Genomic DNA, 20,341 nt, shown 5'->3' with positions numbered 1-20,341 from the left:
GAAAAGAAATGAATAGTCTTATCCCAGCTCAAAGTTGTTGGGGAGGGGCCGAGTGATAGAGCACATGTTTTGCATGCAGAAGGTCTCAGGTTCAGCCAGAGACTTCTCCAGGTAGGGCTAGGGAAGATTCCTGCCTGAAACCCTGCCAGTCAGTGTCAACAACATTGGGCTAGATGGACCAAAGGTTTGACTCACAGTAAGCCAGCTTCTTATATTCCCCATGTGTGGATTTCACAGCTTTCATCCTGTTTTGCAGTATTTCCCACCCCACCTCCTGTTGGATTTCTGTGTACGGTAACTGTATGTGATTACAACCCAGTGCAGATTTATAACTCAAAAAAGGCAGAGCTTTTGTCCCATAAAGTCACCTGCATATAAAGAAAAGCTGCTCTTGTATGCTTTCACTTACAGGGAATAAATCTAGGAATACAGGGAAGACATATGATCTACACTACTTGCATCCGTGAGATCTGTCTTCAAGGTCACTTAACATCGGTTAGTTACCCCCAAACACACTTTTATACTCTTTCATTCTCTTGAGAAATAAAGAGGGACAACACCTGAGTAATAAAGAGTAAAAGGAGATAACTGGCCACTCCACTGTTTCCTTTATGGCAACAATGTAAAAGCTGGCTCACTGAATATGATCCTTGGGGTGTGATGGGGTTGGGGCAGTGCTCAAATTACAGCCCCTTTACCGTTTGTAGCAGCTACTTAGCTACTGTTTTAAGAAGGTTAAGAAAGGAAATTGATCTAAAACTGTAGGGTTGTCTAAAACGGTAACCATCCCCAATTTGGTGCCTTCCAGATAACTTGAGCCACAATCCCATCATCCCTGATTATTGGCATGCTGGCTGGGGCAGTTGGGAGCTGTAGTCCAAAACATCTGGAGGGCACATTGGGGAAGGTTGCTGTAGAGCGTCAACCGGTAGGGCTGATGGATTTCATTAAGTGCCCCCTATCATTTGCCTCATAATTAGAGTGGGGTGGGGTGGGAGAGGACTAGGCAAACATGCTATTAAATAATATGTGAAGAGATTGATGAATAAGCCTTATAGAAATAGCTGTGATCAGGTGAACACACCAGGGCAAGTAAAAAGATTTTTAAAAAATTATTAATGATTTATCAAACAAATGATTAATAAGAGGTTCTTCCTGTTCTGATGGTCGACAGTGCTTCAGAAATAAAATGTGACTGCTCTTCTGAAATACTTTCATAATATTTCAATAATTTACATATCTGTTCTTGTCTTGTTTTCTTTTTTGGCCTGCAGGGAATGAAGGCCTCAATAATTTTTCTGGACGTAAGGCAGATATCCTGGCTGTGCTTAACCTTTTTTTGTTCTCTTGAGTACTTCTGAGTCGCTTTATGGCCTTTGGTATGCTTCATTTTCAAGCAAAAAGAAGACGCTTTCAGTGCTCCTCACTTCCACTTTCTGTAAACAACCTACAATCGCCCTGTTTGTAGGTTGGGAGAGTGACGTCTGAACCCTGGCATTCTCCGTTGTTTTGGTGTTCAACTCCCAGAAGCCCCTACCAGCATGGTCAATGGTCAACACTTGCTTATATTGAACCGCGTCTGCCATTTGGATGCCCACTCTCCCAGCTTGGAGAGATCCCTTTGGAGTTCTTCACAATCCCTTTGTGTTTTAACAACCTTAAATAATTTGGTGTCATCAGCAAACTTGGCCACTTCACTGATCACTCCTAATTCCAGATCATTTATGAACAAGTTGAAAAGAATTGGTCCCAATACTGATCCCTGTGGGATCCCACTATTTACTTCCTTCCATCGGGAAAATTGACTATTTATTCCTACTCTCTGTTTTCTGTTCTTTAACCAGTTACTGATCCATAAGAGGACCTCTCCTCTTATTCCATGACTACTAAGTTTATTCAGGAGTCTTTGGTGGGGGACTTTATCAAAAGCCTTTTGGAAATCCAAGTAAACAATGTCCACCAGATCACCCCGTCTACATGTTTGTTGACACTCTCAAAGAATTCTAGAAGATTAGTGAGACAGGACTTGCCTTTGCGGAAGCCATGTTGATTCTTCTTCAGCAGGACCTGCCCTTCTATATGCTTACTAATTTTGTCTTTAATAATGCTTTCAACCAATTTACCTGGAATAGATGTCAAGCTAACCGGCAAGTAATTTCCTGGATCCCTTTTTGAGAATTGGTGTTACATTGGCCATCTTCCAGTCCAGTACAGAGGCTGAGCTTAGGGACATGTTGCATATTTTTGTGAGGAGGTCTGCAATTTCATATTTGAATTCTTTGAGAACTCCAGGATAGATACTGCTTTGTTCTGCTTTGTTGGTCCGTGGTCAACAGCTGGTTGGCCACTGTGTATGGTATAATCTAGATGAACCTTTGGTCTGATCCAGCATGGCAGATGGCACTTCTTATGTTCTTGTTCAGATGACACAACAGCCCACTGTGGGTTAATTAACCCTTGCGGTGCAGTGGTGCATACTGTCCACCAGTATGAAGATGCAAGCCTTAGTTGAGTGTTGCTGGGGCTTATGAAGTTGTCCAAACTTGGGCAGTGGAGATTATTGGCAGGTTAAACAATCAACACATAACCCAATCTTAGGGTCATGTGAGGGTTGTTTAACCCTTAAATAACCCCTACTGCCTGGGTCACAGCCACGCACCCAGAGCTTGCACATTCAACTCCTTGCAGGTAAATTAACCCTTAATGGACCACTGTATCCTGTGAATTCACCCAGTCTTTTAGCACCTTCAAGTGCTAAAAGCAACTATTTTAGCAAATATTTTTGCATAAGCTTTTGTGGTCCATTGCCAACTTCATCAAACATGTGGGGTGTTATACAGAGATTCAGGTTTTCTCTGCAGCACATAGGGTGGTGGTGAGAATGAGAAACAGATCAGAAGGCAATTCAGTGTGCCCGTGGAGGGTGGCATTATGGATCTTGGCCTGAGGGTCACTCCTAGCTGTGGCCTTAATCTCTCTCTCTCTCTCTCTCTCTCTCTGTGCCTCTTTTCCTGCTCCACCCTTCCACTCTTAGTTTAAACTTTTCAAACCCCCACGCCTTCTCCCCGGGGAGCCACAGAGGAATCAAGAATCTTCATTTGCACACCAAAAGCGAGGAAAGGACCGGGGGTGGGCGTTCTCAGTGGTGTAGCCACCCCGGCGGCCATCGCGGCCCCAGCCTCCAGTCCAGCCAAAGGCGCAAGAGACAAGGACCCTCTTTGGCTCAAAGCCCTTCGCCCAACAGCGCATGCTCAACCTCGAATGCGGAGCAGCGCCGCCGCCGCTCCTGCTGCGCCTACTACTACCACCACCCCTACGCCGTTTGCGTAGGGCTACTACGCTCCGCACCGGCCCTGCAAAGGGCGGTGGGTGGTTAGGTTGCGTAGCCCGTGCGCGCGCGTGGTGCCGTAGCTCCGCTTCGGGAGGAAGGTCGGGCACCCGGCGTAAGCGGCTTTGGTGAATGGCGTAGCGGAAGAGGCCGTGGCGGTAGTAGTAAGTAGTAGCGAGCCCAGCAGCCAGCTTATCCGCAGCAGCAGCAGCAGCACTGCGGAGTGGGAGGAGGAGGCGGCACCCGCGCGCGCGGCGGTTTGGTACCGAGCGGAGAGGGATGCACACGGCACACTCGAGCTGAGGTAGCTATAAAACCCCGTTTGTTTACATTCCCTCCCCCATAGAGGCCGGCCGGCTGGCCGGCTCTGCGGCGGCTCACGGCGAGGCGGGTGGGGGGCGCACGAACGCACGCGGCGGGCCCTTCGCCCCCTCACCGGCCTGAGGAAGAGGAGGGGACTCCGTTTCGGCGGGAGCTGTTCGCCTTGCTTGCTTGCTCGCTCCGTCCCCCTTGCCCCATTAGCAATGGGATGAATGAAGGGTTGGGGGAGAGAAGGCCTCAGGAGCAGGCGCCGGCTCCCCACCCTCGAGTCGCTTTCGTTTCACTCCTCTTCTGCGCAGGGCCTGGCGCTGACACTCTCGTCCCCGCTGCCCACCTCCCTTTGCCCCTCCGCTGCGCCCACCCGGGTTCCTAAATAGGGTTCTCTGCTTCCTCTCCCTTTGCGCTCGCTTCAGGTGAAGAGGCAGGAGAGATGGGGGAGGGGGCAGGGCGGGGAGAGAAGGAGGCCTGGGGCAGCTGGGGGGGATTTGCAGTGGGGTGAAGCTTGGCTTCCTGTCGCCCTCTTTGTTGTTGGGAGCGTAAAGCTGTTTTCTCCGCCCCTGTAAGGTGCGCTCAGGGGGAGGAACAAGCAGGAAGAGCGACGGAGGGAGACAAAGATAGTAACTCCCCAGTAGACTTTCGCTCCAGGGTTGTTCTTTTTAAAGTGGGGGGTGGGCGGAGGAAGCTGGGGGTGCTTTGGTGTTTAGCTTCCCCCCTTCGCCCATGGCTGCCGATGACCTGAAATGGCTCCTTGGAAGGACATCACCAACCCAGGATCGATCAGGCTCGGGGCCTCGTGGAGAGGCTCACCACAATGCCTCCTCTCTTCTCCTCTTCCTCCTCCCACCGTCCCACCCACTCACTCACATGCTCACTCTAAAGTCTGCTGGCTTTTGCTATAGATTTAACTGATCAAGCCTTGTTCACGTGTTATATCTATATGCGAAGAGTGTAGGGCACCACCACGGGTGTACTCTTTTGTTCTCGGTGTCGCTGGCTCGCTTTTGTGAAAGAAACCCTTGACAATTGCGTAAAAATGTGATGATCCATTGTTTCTTTTCCTTAATCTTGCAAATGGCATTGCTGTGGGTGTGTTTCAAACGCGCGCCCCCCCCCCAAAGCTTGATTTTTGGCCTACCCTTCTCACATCCAGGCATCTTAAATTTCAATAAATTTGGCTTTACCTTCTCTTCCTGATCCCCTACCCTATTTTCCCACTAAAATGTGTTCTCCAAATATCTTGTGCCACAAAGTTGGAAGAAATCCTACGCAACTACTATAAAATACCATAAGAATATAACTAAACTGTTAACATTGCAGCAACACTGATAATTTAATAATTAGGAATTCACCTTGTGACAGATTCTCAATAGTTTTGTCCTAAACTGAATGTGGTGAAGCAACTAAAAAGATACAGGTTTTAATCCTGTTCTAGCGGTGTACAAGTAATTTAGCAGTGTACGAGTAATGTGTTACATGCAGCAAGTTGTACGTGATTTATGGTGATGAACATCAGAATGCGCGTATCCCGTTCAGTGCAGTGCATTCTCACTTGGTTGCATGTTTGAATGTGCATCTTAACTTGCACCTGCAGTTCCCAATCCATCAAGTGATTTGCACGCAAAATATATGTGGATCTCCTAAACTGGGTTGGGGCATGTATGCTGCAGATGGAAATTAATTTATGCTTGTTGGTAGGAGAAAGCATTGTAATGTAGTATGATTGTGTTGCAGACACAGCTCACAGCTGACATTCATCAACAATAATTTTGCATGGGAACAATGTCTCCCTTTTTTAAAAAAGTGACAATTCTATCAAAACATTTTAACTCCAGCATCTTACATATCCACAAGACCAGTGGTTTCCTTGTTGTTACAACAGCAGCTTGAGTATGTGAGATTTTAAACCAGTATTATAGGGGAGAAAGTGAAGCAGATATTTTTTTTTTAAAAAAAAGAAAAGTATAAATGGGATGTCTGCCTAGTCCTGCAGTACTGGCTGTTTGGATTGATACTGCTAATATTGCACTTGGCAGCAAAAAAGACAAAGTGTTCTAACTTTCTATGTTTTGTTAACATGCTTCTTCAGAGCCTGGCAAAGTGTTCCTTAGTTTTAATAAGTTATATTTTGAAGGCAATATTTCTGTCTTCTGTGGATAGGCTTTCTTGTTGGAAATAGACAAGATTTATTTTTCAAAATAGGAATACAGACTGTAAACTTGGATTGTAGCTTTCATCTTGCTAGACAAGTAATCCGTGATGTATTAATGAATATTGATTTAGTGGGATTCTGCTTCCTGACTCCTAGCTGAGCAGAGAAGAGGAGCTGCCCCAGCTGAACTAGAAGCTAGAAAAGGAAGCCAGCTCTCAGAGAGTGAGCGATTAGGGCAGGCAAACAGGAGTTTGTTAGGGGGAATGTAGTGGAAGAGGAGACCTAAGCAGGAGGAGAGAGGCCTCAAGTAAATCCAGGAGGCTGCCTATTCAAAGAGACCATGTGCTTCTGAGAGCTGAGTCAAGGGGTGTGTCCTGAGAGCTGCTGCTGTGCCTGAGGTACCTAAAGGGGGTGTGGCCTGATTGCTGTCAGCTGCTGAGTGGGCCTCATTCTGCTTCCTGACTCCTAGCTGAGCAGAGAAGCTGCCCCAGCTGAACTAGAAGTTAGAAAAGGAAGCTAGCTCCCAGAGAGAGAGAGTGAGTGAGCAGGGAGGGCAAACAGGAGTTTGTCAGGGGGAGTTCGACATGGGAGGTCGGGGGAGGTCCCTAAAACATTTTTTTATTCTTCGATTAGAAGGAGCCCCAGTGACAAAGTGTAGGATACAAGGGAGTTAAGCAACTGGACAAGAAAAGGTAAGCGAACTTACTTATCTAACTAACTAATTACCTGAGGTAATCATTCATAATCTAAAATACATAAACAGCTTCTGAAGCCAAAATAAGGCCACATCAAGGAGAGCTAAATCACAGACGAGTAACCACTTACAAACTAACAGAAGAGAGCTAAATAACAGGGAAGGAATCCAGCAAGGACTTACTGCTCTTGCTGTAAGATTACAGAGTAGTTGAAAAGAATCCCATCTACATTTTTTAACTAATCCCAAACTGTAAGGGAGGGGGAAGCAATTTGTAGCTCTATATTGATAGGAGCCACTGTACAGGACCAAGTATTGGAAGTGTCTGCTTAGAAACAGAAAAAATGTACACTAGCTTCAGGTTAGGGCCAGGTTTGGGGCACTCTATATAAACCAAGTATAAGAATTCAGCTTATCAGTCAGCTAAACAACAACAACATATACACAGGGGGGGAAATAGAATAAAAAAGACTCACTCCTTGCTAGTTTCAGTTTAGGCTCAGGTCTTAGACCTTAGAGAGCAACCCATTAAGTATGGCAAGTTTTAAGTAAGCTTAAGAAATCAACTTATCCCTTGGTTTTCATCTTTGGTTTAAAGAAAACCCCATAATCATACGGAAATAAGACCCACTCTTTGCTAGCTTCATTTTAGGCTCAGCAGGGCGAGGAAGCCAGGGCGGTAACTCTTCCCTTCCCTACTCAGAGTAAGTAACTTTAAATTAAAACCAACGAACAAACACTAAGCTCTAAATAAACTCCCTACCTTCTCCCAGTAACAGAGTTCTAGTAAACAAACCTTGTAACAGCAGTAACAACAACAACAACCAGTTATGAAAGTAGAATGCCAGCAGGGGTGTGGGGGCTTCCCAGTGTATTGCACTGAGTGCCACATGTATGATTATCTACCTGCTGGACAGAAAACATGGGTGTGTGCTCTGTGTAATGAGCTCCTGGCTCTCAGGGAACAGGTTCGTTCCCTTGAGGTCAAGGTTGCTGACCTGGAGAAGCTAAGAAAGGCAGAGAGGTTGATAGATGAGACCTCCAGGGACTTGACAGAGACGTCCCACTTCTTTGGTGACAGCTCCTCTGCAGTCACTGAGAATGAGGGTCTCGAGGAAGGAGGGCCTCACTCTGAGGAAAAGGGATACGATCCCTTAGAAGGGACCCATTCCTTAGCAGACGTGCAAATATCCTCTCGCACTGAGGATGTGCCTCTGGGGGGAGGGGAGCTTGTGGTAGTGGTAGATCCAATCATTAGACACATAGACAGCTGTGTTTGTGACAGGTGTATAGACCGCATGGTAAATTGCCTGCCTGGTGCGAAGGTTGTGGATATCACATGCCATCTAGATAGCATAGTAGACAGTGCTGGGGTGGAGTCAGTTGTTGTGGTCCATGTTGGTACCAGCAATGTGGGGAAATATAGTCGTGAGGTCCTGAAAGCCAAATTTAGGTTGCTAGGCAGGAGGTTGAAATCCTGGACCACCAAGGTAGCTTTCTTCGAAATGCTACCAGTTCCACACGGAAGGCCAGCAAGACAGGCGCAGCTGAGAAGTCATAGAATCATAGAATAGCAGAGTTGGAAGGGTCCTACAAGGCCATCTAGTCCAACCCCCTGCTCAGTGCAGGAATCCACCCTAAAGCATCCCTGATAGATGGTTGTCCAGCTGCCTCTTGAATGCTTCTAGTGTGGGAGAGCCCACAACCTCCCTAGGTAGGTCTCAATGCGTGGATGAGACGGTGCAGAGAGGAGGGATTCAGATTTGTTAGGCACTGGGGAGCATTTTGGGACAAGCCAGGCCTGTACAAGAGGGATGGGCCGCACTTAAACCAAAATGGAACCAGACTGCTGGCGCTAAACATAAAAAAGGTGGCAGAACAGCTTTTAAACTAAATCCTGGGGGAAAGCCGGCAGGAGCTGGGAAGCATCCGGTTCGGGTTAAATCATCTGAAGGAGAAGAATCTGAACATGTTTTTGATTGTCCCATTGTAGAAGGGGAGCAAGTAGGCCATGAGTACAGGGTAGAACATGATAGCCAATCAAAGAGGCTAAAGTGAAACAGGAGAAAAGGGACACGGTGTGTTTCTATGCAAATGCTAGAAGCCTCCGAGCCAAAATGGGAGAATTGGAGTGCTTGGTTTCAAAGGAGAACCTGAACATAGTGGGCATTACAGAAACAGAGAGAACCAGTGGGATACGGTCATCCCTGGATACAAACTTTACAGAAAGGACAGGGGAGGGCATAGATGGCTAGCTGGGGTATGTTGGGAGTTGTAGGATTTCTTTGCATGGGATTGCATCTTAAGAGTATCAGTGGCTGCTAGTCATGATGGCTGTAGATTTCCTCCAGTATGTCTGTATACCAGCTACTAGGTAACACAAGCAGGAGGATGCTATTGCACTGGTGTCTTGCTTGTGGGGCTTCCCTCAGGCAGCTCATTGATCACTGTATGAACAGATTGCTGGTCTGCATGGGTATTACATTCTTAGGAGGAAATTATAGTTCTAGCGCAAACTATTTTCAGCTTCAAGTTTGGCTTGATAAACATGCAGGCTGATCCTGTAAGTTCAGTGGGACATTGTAGATGTTGTAGAGTGCAGTCTTATGCATACTTTGCTGGGAGTAAACCCATTGAACACAATGGGACCTACTTATGAGTAGACATGCCTAGTTTCATTTATTTATTTATTTATTACATTTTTATACCGCCCAATAGCCGAAGCGCTCTGGGTGGTGCACAAAAATTAAAAAACATGTATAGCACTGTAAAGTTCCCAATCATTGTACCCAGTCACACTTATCTTCTAGGTAAACACTCATGAGAGCAGGAGGGCAGGCTACACCTTTTTTCAAAACAAGTTACATACTTCATCCTGCTGTTTTATCAATAGAAGAAAACATTAGCAAATGTGATTTGTGGGCACTGTTCTATGATCTGGGCATCTTGTGTTCCACTTATGACATAGGGTATGTTTTGGCCAGAAATTAGTATTAACGTTAATAGTATTAACGTGCTGGAGATTAAAGAATAGGCAGAGCAATTTACATATACATCTGCATTGCATATACAGATTCTTATGGGTCAGGAGGGCTTATATATTTTTCAACACAGCCTTGTACGTTCTATACATTTATTTTTAGGTTGTTGCCCAGTCCCTAGGCTTGTTTAGCAATGCTGGCCTTCATTCTTGCCCATCCCTTTCTCATAAACATAGTGTTGAGCACCTCTTGCTAATATTGCCTCTAGGGGCTACTGTGTTATGGCTAGAAGAGGGGGAGCCAGTACTCTTTTAAGTGTAGTTTCCTAGCATGAGAAAGTTACTGGCTCTCTGCAGCCAGAACAGTGACCAAGACAAATGCATATAGCTCCTCTTGTAGAAGGTGGAGGTGGAGGGAAAGCTCCGATTCAGTTTGCTACTCAGGTAGTAGCTCACAACATTTGTTACTCTCCCCAGATGAGAAGGCAAACATTGAATTACAGGACTGGCTTTAGAACCACTGATATGTGTACATCAGAAATATTCTGCTAAGGATAGAATATTTCAAATTAAATGTAACGTAATTCTAATTATCTATGCTATTCTGTTCTTTAGTGTTTTTTTAAAAGTCCTTGCCTAACACCAAAGTGGATATTTCATAAGCAATAATAATAATTAATAATTGTGTGTTAATTTTACTGTTTTCCTATTAAAAATGTGTGTAGTTACAGACTAGTATAATCAGCAAACCATGTTCATTTATAATGTAGGGCCAAACTTTTTTTTTTGCTTATGAAACTAACGCACCATGTACATTGATGCTCTATAGAAAGAATAAAAATAATGGCACTCATTAATGTAGACAGTGGTATTTAAAAGAAAAGCCCATATCTTAACAAAGAGTGAGACACAAACAGCCATGGGAAGAGGTTATACTTGTGAAAGAAGAGGCACAAGTTCCCCAGAACACAACAGGCCTTGCAGATTCTCAAAAGCCAGGTCCTTCTGGAACATTTTTAAATTCCGCACAATGACCTGCATTTGAAATGGGAAATCCAGAGAACCTGGTACACATATAGAAATAGTTGGGCATATGCACGGGACTAGGTTGTAGTCACCCTGTAACAGAATCGTATGTCGTCCTTTAAAGGGCTACTCAGAAGAACATTCCATTGAGTTCAATGGGGCTTACTCCCCCCAAAATGGATGTAGAACCACAGCCTAAATGTTCACTTAGAGTCTATGTGACAGCCAGATCCAAAATTAATTATTTGGTAATTGCTGTTCCATGTAAACTTGAGATAGTGTGACTCCAAACATCGAGCTCCACAGTTTTTGCAGTTATGCAATATTTACCAGAAAATTAAGTTTATTTTCCTAATTCAGTGGTTAGCCTGAAAACAGTAATTGCAATTCACAGAAACAGAATATTGAAAGCAACTTCAAATGCATTACTAAAGAACAAACAAATTATGTTTCTGCCAAAGTTGTTTCTACATGAAAAAGTGAAAATATTGCACTTAGAAATGTAAAACCAATTCATACAGTTGTACAGAAAAAGGAAGTGGCCTGATTATGCAATTTTGAAAGATCGTAGGAAGTTCATTGTTGTTGGATTTGAACAATAGATTGTCAAGGCTTGAACCTACAGATCATGAAGCATGATATTGATTGGGAAAGGATCAAACAACTAGTAGATTTTCATACATGCATGTTGGGTAGTAAAATCATATTGCATCAAGGACCGTGCTCGTCAATGAAGCCATTTCACATGTTCAGCTCAAATCAATGAGTGATGTGCAATTAATTGGAGCCAATAACCTAAGCATCAATTGATGACAAGTAAATCAATATACATAGGAACAAATTACGGAATTGTTTTTTTTTTTTAATTACTGCACCTGTCTGGCTTACTTTAATCCTGGAAAGACCAAAATAGGGCACCAGTTGAATAAGAACCAAAAAATAAATGCTGAAAAACATAAAAATATTGTAATGAGTAACAACGGGGGGGGGGGGGGGGAATAGGTTGTGCCTGCCTTTTTTTTGGTCACTCATTACAATGTTTTTGTGCAGTTGTATGCTTTTTAGCATTTATTTTTCAGTTTTTACTTTAATCCTATGCATGTCTACTCAGAAGTATGCCCCACTGAATTCAATGGGACTTACTTCCAGGTGTGTACATAATTGAAGTTTCACAAGACGGTCCTATGCATATCTGGTCAGAAGTAAGCCCCATTGAGTTTTCTAAGACAAGTAGGTACAGGATTTCAGCTTTAGACTATGATGTCTTTTTAATTATAATTTCAACTCAGTTGGGTGTATTTGTTGTCAGCAGTTGCATTACATGCTAAACCTTTAAACAAGATGGAATGCTACCTTGTCCCTCTTTGGAAAAGTAAAATAAGAACTGGAATAAAGGTGGCCTATTGACACTTTTTTATTATCTCTGAAAGTGCTTTGGTTGCCATAAATTTGGAATTGGATTAGGAGAAATTGAAATTGAGTGTCTTCTGGAGGACATTTTTATGGCATTTAAAGATTAGCCTATTTCTTTATTGACTTAACAAGTTGGGTCCAGCTAAATGCCAAGACTTGCATCTTTCAAAACTTCCAATGACCTCCGCACTGAATGTGCTGGTTGTGATCACATCTATTTATGGAGTGCTTGAGTCTAATGTCCCAAGATCCTTACTAAAGATCCCTGTAGCTTGCAGAGAAGTTCTTTTTATGCTCTCTCTCTCTCTCTCTCTCTCTCTCTCTCTCTCTCTCTCTCTCTCTCTCTCTCTCTCTCTCGCTCTCTCTCTCTCTCTCTGTGTGTGTGTGTGTGTGTGTGTGTGTGTGTGTGTGTTTCCAAGCAGTTTGTTAGTTCACACAAGCAAGCCCTGCTGTGAGCTGGGTCATACAAAGGACCATGGTGAAAAGACCTTGGCCTTGTAGCCTAAGCATAGTAAACATAGATCCAATGTCAGTGATTGCTTATGTTACTATAGAAACAAGTCATATACTCTTACTGTTCTCTGGCATTATTTTCTTGTAAGGATTCAGAATATTTGCATTGGTACCTGTATCACAGCAGTTACTGATGGGGCTGGATGAGGCATTAAGTTACAGAAGGAAGAAAACATGGATTGGTTTAACTCAGTAGTTTCAATTGTAGTTTAAACATCAAGGGTGGGGGGAAAGGATGATTTACATGTTTCCTGTTGGTACTTAATGTATATTCCTTTAAGAATGATGCATACTAATTGATTAATCTAACCACTAAAATGAGTCAATTTACAACTGAATAAAGCATTCACATTTTCTAGGGAAGTGTACTTTTGAATTTCCTGTTTCCTGTTCACTATTGCTGCTCTTACATTGCCTCCTCCTCCTTTCTTCCACACACACCCCAACATGCAAAGTAGATGATAGGCTGCAATGAGTCTTAGACTATGTATTCTCTCTGTATGTGTCTTTCCTGTTTAGAGGTGGATAAGGCTCCAGAACCTTCCAGAAGCAAGTGCTGCTAGTTAAAGGGCAGATCACTCGTTAAGGTGGTCACACTTTATTTTCATAAGATGAAAAGCCATTGTTTATTTATAGTGACTAGATATTCCTAACTTCAGATTGAGCAAATTGAACAGCTCAGGTAGTTAAAGATCATGACAATAGAAATATGCAAGATCACCCATGCGGATATAGTGGACAATCCTTCTAGTGATATCCTGGATAGGAAGAGACGCTATCCTAGAGGCATGGACTAGATCACAGGGCTGTGCTATGTAGAGATGGGGGGTAGGTTGATTCTCAGTGGCTTCCATTCAGTTCTGTGGAGCAAGATAAAGAAATTCTGAACTGGGCAACAGTTACAAGGGCAAAGTAACTTCATCTAGACACTGGGGCAGCGGGTAGATATAGCCTCTACTCCAGTGGTATCCCTGAATTTACCTAATTATTTTCCCCCAAATAAGTGAATGACAGATACTTACATGGAAAAGCAGTGGTACTTTGAGTGGTACTTTGAGAACACTGTTGTATTGGAAACAAAGCCTGCCCCTAAGGCTGGTTGCTCAGCCTCTCTTGAAAGAATTCTAGGGCCGTGGGCAAGGAGAGAATAGAACAGATTTATCCCTCCTGCCATCACCTCTCCAATATACAAAACCAATCTCCACCCCACTGGTGAAGTAGAATAATGTTTTTTTCTCCTGTTTTTTCAACCTATATTAAATATTAAGCTAGTAATATCAATTGGCGTAAAATTCTTCTAATTTTAACAGTCTTTTCTAATTGTGTCATTCTAAGCAGTAATTTCTAATGCACACTTTTTGAATTTTATATTCCTATTTATAAGCTGCCTTTTGGGACGAAGTTCACCCACCAAAGAAGGCAAACAAAATGCATATATAAAAATACAAAAATATGCTGTTATAATAAATGGTGAAATTCAAAAATACCAAAAAAAGAAACGCCACCCCAATACACTGCTATAATAAATAGTTGCCGTTCAAAAATACAAAAACCCAACAACCCAATAATACATTACAATATAATTCACCCAGTCTAATAAATCCTAAAATGCATACCTGGAGTTTAGGATGTATTGTATTGGAACTTACTTTTTAGTAAGTCTGTCTAGGGCTACACCTTTTTAAATAGAATATGTCTCAAGTGCCAAATGATGGGGATGCATCTAAGGCAAACCCACCCAACTCCGGTAGTTAAATTAAGTAGATAATTGAAGAAATGATTGTTGGATAGTTCCCAAATATTACTAATCAAATTGGTAATATTTGGGTTATAATTCTTAGTTAACTGTTTTACTTCTGGAAATGGAAGTAATGATAGGTCTTCCAAAATACCCTCCCTATTTGCAGACCCAACCAAACAATATTGGGCTTAACATACTTGGTTTATTGTGTGTGGAGAGCCATCATCGGGTGAAGAGTGCCACTAATCACGGGCAGCATGAGAATGTCTAGTAGGGAGGATTGGAAATCGGCTATTGTGGAAAGCAGTGTGGGCAGTGCTTTGCAAAATTACTATTGTTAACATGTCTTGGAGATGAGGAAACTGAAGGTTAGATCCTTCTTTCAGGAGTGGCTTATGACAGCCCTGGACTTAACAACTCATCTGGTCACCATAGCTGACAAGGAATTCTATGCAAGTGAGCCTACTCTGTAGAAGACAGGGTGTGTGTGTGTGTGTGTGTGTGTGTGTGTGTGTGTGTGTATGTATATGTATGTATGTATGTATGTATGTATACTAAGAGGCTTTTAATCTACATTTTCATGCTGGCCTCAGAAACCCCCTTTTCCATAGCCCACAGGGAAATGCAGACTACTGGTTAACAAGTAGGTTAGTAAAAACATTTGTAGACTAGTAACTTCTGTAGGTTTATTTTAGAAGTTGGCTAATAATGCTTATAGACTCAGATTCCAAACAACTGAGTTGCTAGAGGACGAGAGGAAATAGAAACATCATTTGACCTGGGTTATAGGTTCCCTCCCTCTTCCATCCTTCATGTTAACTGCTATATAACTGACTGACTTGAGCTTCCAGTGCTTCAAAAGAGAATCCATAATGGTGACTGTTTCTCATGGTGACTATTAGAAGTATGTGGGAGTGATGAGATAGAAGAGGTTAGGCATGTTGTAACAACTTCTGTGTTGCACCAGTCCATAGATTTCTGGACAAGTACCCCGACAGAGGTCAGTTGGTGGACGGGAATGCTGGGAAGGGAAAGAAGAAAATGAGGTGGGATGGGGAAGTGGATAGGAACGGTTAATTGTAGTTGAGTAGGTTGTTGTTGGTTATTCGTTCAGTCGCTTCCGACTCTTCGTGACTTCATGGACCAGCCCACGCCAGAGCTTTCTGGCGGCCGTTGCCACCCTTAGCTCCCCCAAGGTCAAGTCTGTCACCTCCAGAATATCATCCATCCATCTTGCCCTTGGTCGGCCCCTCTTCCTTTTGCCTTCCACTTTCCCTGGCATGAACATCTTCTCCAGGGTATCCTGTCTTCTCATTATGTGGCCAAAGTACTTCAGTTTTGCCTTTAATACCATTCCCTCAAGTGAGCAGTCTGGCTTTATTTCTTGGAGTATGGACTGGTTTGATCTTCTTGCAGTCCAAGGCACTCTCAGAATTTTCCTCCAACACCACAGTTCAAAAGCATCTATCTTCCTTCGCTCAGCTTTCCTTATGGTCCAGCTCTCGCAGCCATAGGTTACTACGGGGAATACCATTGCTTTAACTATGCGGACCTTTGTTGTCAGTGTGGTGTCTCTGCTCTTAACTATTTTATCAAGATTTGTCATTGCTCTCCTCCCAAGAAGTAAACGTCTTCTGATTTCCTGGCTGCAGTCAGCGTCTGCAGTAATCTTTGTGCCCAGAAATACAAAGTCTGTCACTGCCTCCACATTTTCTCCCTCTATTTGCCAGTTATCAATCAAGCTGGTTGCCATAATCTTGGGTTTTTTGAGGTTTAACAGCAACCCAGCTTTTGCACTTTCTTCTTTCACCTTTGTCATAAGGCTCCTCAGCTCCTCCTTGCTTTCAGCCATCAAAGTGGTGTCATCTGCATATCTGAGATTGTTAATGTTTCTTCCTGCAATTTTAACTCCAGCCTTGGATTCGTCAAGCCCAGCACGTCGCATGATGTGTTCTGCATACAAGTTGAATAGATAAGGTGAGAGTATACAACCCTGCCGTACTCCTTTCCCAATCTTAAACCAGTCCGTTGTTCCGTGGTCTGTTCTTACAGTTGCTACTTGTTCGTTATACAGATTCCTCAGGGATCTTTTTTGAGTGTTGTTCTTTGGTAACTAGAGTCATCTTTGCCTACTCTACTTTTCTAGACGTATGTTAGACAATATCCTGAACAGTAGTGCCTTGGTTAATACAGAGAACAGTTGTGTGGCATTCTTGATCATACACTGACTTAAGTATCTGAGATGCTTTGTGTAAAAAACCAAAACAAAACCCAAAAGGTTGTTGACTGAGACTTTTGTGAGAACAACCATTTGAGAGGAGGGAACCTTCTCCCCTCGATTTCCTTAGGCTAAACCTCAAGAAGCCCAAATTCAATGGTGCTATGTCTGACAGCCTCCCTTATTTTTTCGAACATTGTTTTTCTACTGGCACTGATGTTGAGTATCAGGCCTGTTAACCCATATTAACAGTTTACTTTACAGCCAAATAGCATTTGTGTCCAGTGGATTATACTATAAAATATGTATGACGTGTAGGCCTTAATTTATGTTCATCTTGTGTAGTAAACTCACGCACACGATGGGTGATGATGGAATATCACGTTTATTGAGAATACATCCAGGGTTTATATATCATTCTTCCCTCCCCTCTTCCTCTGCTCTTCCTATGTGAGGCAACCCAATTATCACCTTGCTCTTGTGTGAGGCGGAAGGTAAACAAGGTAAACAGGACGTTTGCTAACTAGCTCTCTTACCATGTTTGTTCCGGATTAAGCTGGAAGTCAGAACATGACTCCTTGCTCTTAGACAATTAACAATGGGGAGATAAGGAGTCTGCCACCCCTGCCTTTTGTCTCCCGACAGTGTGCTGTTTGCGAAGACTCCAGGCGTTGTGACATACAATCTTGAGATATAAAAAATGTGAAATTCTATGGGTTTGTGTGTGTATATGGTGATTTCAGGTCAAAAGCCTTCTAAGTGATTTCTCAGAGAGGAATGTGTAAAAGGGACAACATTGTTATGAATTAAACTGGTCAAAAGAGCTGGGTCTTACGGGGCTACAGTGAGAGTGGCCCAAAATTAGGCACGTTGTGTGAGTGGTGCTAGATTTCTCCCTGATTTCAGGCAATTGCCCCCTCCCACTACATTCCTGTAAGACACAGCCCACAATGTTTGATAGGTCCCCTCAACCCTCTGGAGAGGCGGGGGGGGGGGGCTAAAGTAGGGAGGAGGAAAAGAGAAAGCTCTGTTGTTCAAGCTGCCTTCCACATGCACAGCATTGGATATTGCCCCAAATCCAAGCCTCTGATCATGCAGCCCACACATCTTTGGCACTCCACAATTATATCTGCTTAGATACCGGGGGGGGGGCGGGGAATTATGAAGCTAATGGGTTTTTCTTTGTCTCTCTCTATACATATAAGGACACTGAGCAAGAACCCTTGTTTGAAGATAACCACAGTTCAGTACAGAGCTATGTGTGTTGAATCATGGTCCAGTTTAGCCCAGAACTTCCCATAAGCACAGCTGGTATTTACTGGACGCAACATGGTTTCACTATGGGATTAAAGATAAATGTCCATGTTTGGTTGATAGTAAATATTCATATTTTCTATAACTGTAAATATCAATAATTCGTGTGCTCAAGTTAAACATTCTCCATATCCCCCCACCCCCACCCCACTTTTGCATAGAAAAGCAGGTTTTAGTTCTGTGAGTTGGATCCTGAGAAGCACTTGCAGAAGTCGATCTAGTAGTGGGGCTTTCTGTGAACTGTAACATAAGAGCTAGCAGAAGGCGTTGTCTTAATGTAACGCAGTGCAAATAGAAGCACACCTTTGGGTTTCAGTGATCCTTTCTTGTGGAAGAATCGAGTGCCAAGTCAGAAAAAACCCTTCTGTACACAGAAGAAGCTTTCCACTTATGGACTGGCACCTCTGAATCCAACCCTGTGTGTTTGATAACAGATTTGTGAATTCAGTTGTAAGAGGGAAGCGTAGGATTTTTGTGTGTTTGTATTAAATTAAGGCTTCAAGTCGTGTGTTTTTTAAAAGAAGAAGCATTAGGAATGAACTTTGTTGCAAAACCTGAGTTGGAATGAGGATTGGCTTTTGGTGGATGGAAGGGCACCGTTCACAGAAGGTGGCTTCACCCCCTTCCACTGCACCAGAGCTCACCCATTCAGCAACATCTGACCCTCTGCTGTAGCATTTTCATGGGGCTGCTGTGGGGAGGGAGGCCAGAGAAGTCTGCTTCCGCCAGACCAGTTGCACGTGCCTAAATCTCTGTCAACCCACTGATTTTATGTTTTTTATAAATGCATCAATGTTTCTCCATTCTTATTTGAAACAATCAATTGTATAGATAAGTGAATCATAAACACTCAGAGCTGTCTGAAATTGATCACAAACATCTTTTATTTTTTGTTCGTTCTGGCCAGTTTTATCTACAACTGTTTTAAAAGTTGCTATAAAGTTGCTTGCGTGCTACTTGGTTGTTAATTTTTTTCATATCTTCTCTACATAGTCTTCTAGCTCCTTATTTTTGTTTAACTCCATCCGATATCTTTAGTTCCAGTCAAGCCATAATGTCTTCTGAAATTTGAAATATTAAAACTAGTTGACATTGCAGGAAGCAAAAGTGCCACGATTGTCGCAGAAGAAAAGGTAATGGGATATATCAGTATTTAAAATAAAATTAAAAAGCTGCTTAAAATGACTAATTTGAAAATACTTTCTTAACCATTTTTCAGTTGACAATTTGTACTGGGGTAAATATTTATATTCAGGTCTGGTTTACAGTGAAGACTGAAGTGATATCCCAGGTGGTACTCATGCAGCAGTATTCATACAATTCATACAATGGCAGCCCTTATATGAATTAATAAGACATGTCAGAGTGTTAACAAAGCGCTTTAGTACTTTGATAACATCTGATTCATTCATGGGTTACCATGGCCAGGAACCAAATACATCTGATAAACTTACAGAGGAAGTTTCTGTTTTCCCCAAGTAAGGGAGCGTAGGAGTGCAACTTTTGTGCTAGCCCAGTGGGGTTTTGGACTTCTGCTCTGGGAATAGCTGGGTCCATAAGGCAAATCACAAAATGCTTTTCAAATTCTCGGTCCTGTTTGCCACGAGGCATCCCACCTCCTATATGAGGGAGGGAGAAACCCTAACATCCTCTTAAGCTAATGGAATTAGCATCCAAGTACTCTTTGGATCCTGACCTATATTCTTCTATGGAACAGTGAATGTAATTCTTCAAAGCTGATAACCCAGCTGTTGTTTACATGAGAAAAGAAAAGTGAGCCAAGAGCTCCTGGTCTTGCTGTGTGTTGTTTTCAGTGCAACTTTAGCTTCTGATTTACCTCTTGACCCTGTAAACAAATGAGAAGTTGACATGAGTTCAAGGATTGCTGTTTTAGGAAAAGAGTATTTAAAAATGACCTTTGATGTTAATGGATGCACTGCTGCATTTATACCCTACCCTTATGAAAGTTGACTTGGAAGTAAATCTCACAACCGATAGAACTTATTCCCAAGTAAGTGCTCATGGGGTTTTGTACCTACTCTCCTATCTCTGTTTTTACAGTACAGAACTGACCAAGAAAGCTTTAAGCATTTCTTCCATTCAGTAGTGACTTAATCTGACTGGGTTTGAAAGGCCACTTTTAAGATGATGCCACATATCACGTACAATTGGTCCCATGTTCTTGGACCAATTTGATGATGGTGTTTTTGTGATTCTAACTCTGCTTCTTATCTGATAAGAGTAGTTCAAAATTGTAAATGTGCACAAAGAGACTTTTAGAAAATGGAATAGCTACACTAAGGCAGAACTGACAGGGTAAAAAAAGGGGGCACTGCTTTAAAAAGAAAAACAAATACATCCCCAGCTTATTAAAAATTGCTGTTTAATTGGCAAGATGCTTTAGCAGCCTATTTGGTGATTTACCATGCTTTGAGGTGAAATTTTCCTAAAGGATTCACACTGTGGCTTATAAGCGTTATGTTCAAACTCTGTGAAGGTGTTTTACCCATCTGCCCACTGTTTCCCATAGGACATAGTCAGGTGCCAATATGTTCTGTGGCTAGTATTTATTATTTATTTTTAGGGTTCTAGCCTGCCTGTCGACCTGAGTTGAATCTTCAAAGCGGCTTATAGCAAATAGAAA

At 42.8% G+C, this 20,341-nt stretch overlaps 1 protein-coding gene across 1 annotated transcript in view; it reads left to right on the top strand.

Moving 5' to 3' along the window:
* The first annotated feature begins 3,557 nt into the window (after positions 1–3,557).
* The window catches only part of SLC39A10 (solute carrier family 39 member 10), a 50,025-nt gene continuing 33,241 nt past the window's right edge, over positions 3,558–20,341 (top strand). Inside the window, exon 1 of the mRNA XM_063116236.1 lies at positions 3,558–3,632. The gene's annotated coding sequence lies outside the window, so the exon portion shown is untranslated. The remainder of the gene's footprint in view (positions 3,633–20,341) is intronic.

The sequence above is a fragment of the Elgaria multicarinata genome, chromosome 2 (genome assembly GCF_023053635.1).
Source record: "Elgaria multicarinata webbii isolate HBS135686 ecotype San Diego chromosome 2, rElgMul1.1.pri, whole genome shotgun sequence".
Classification (NCBI taxonomy): Eukaryota; Metazoa; Chordata; class Lepidosauria; order Squamata; family Anguidae; genus Elgaria; species Elgaria multicarinata.
Note: the sequence above shows the minus strand (reverse complement) of the source record. Positions and strands in the feature narration are given on the sequence as shown.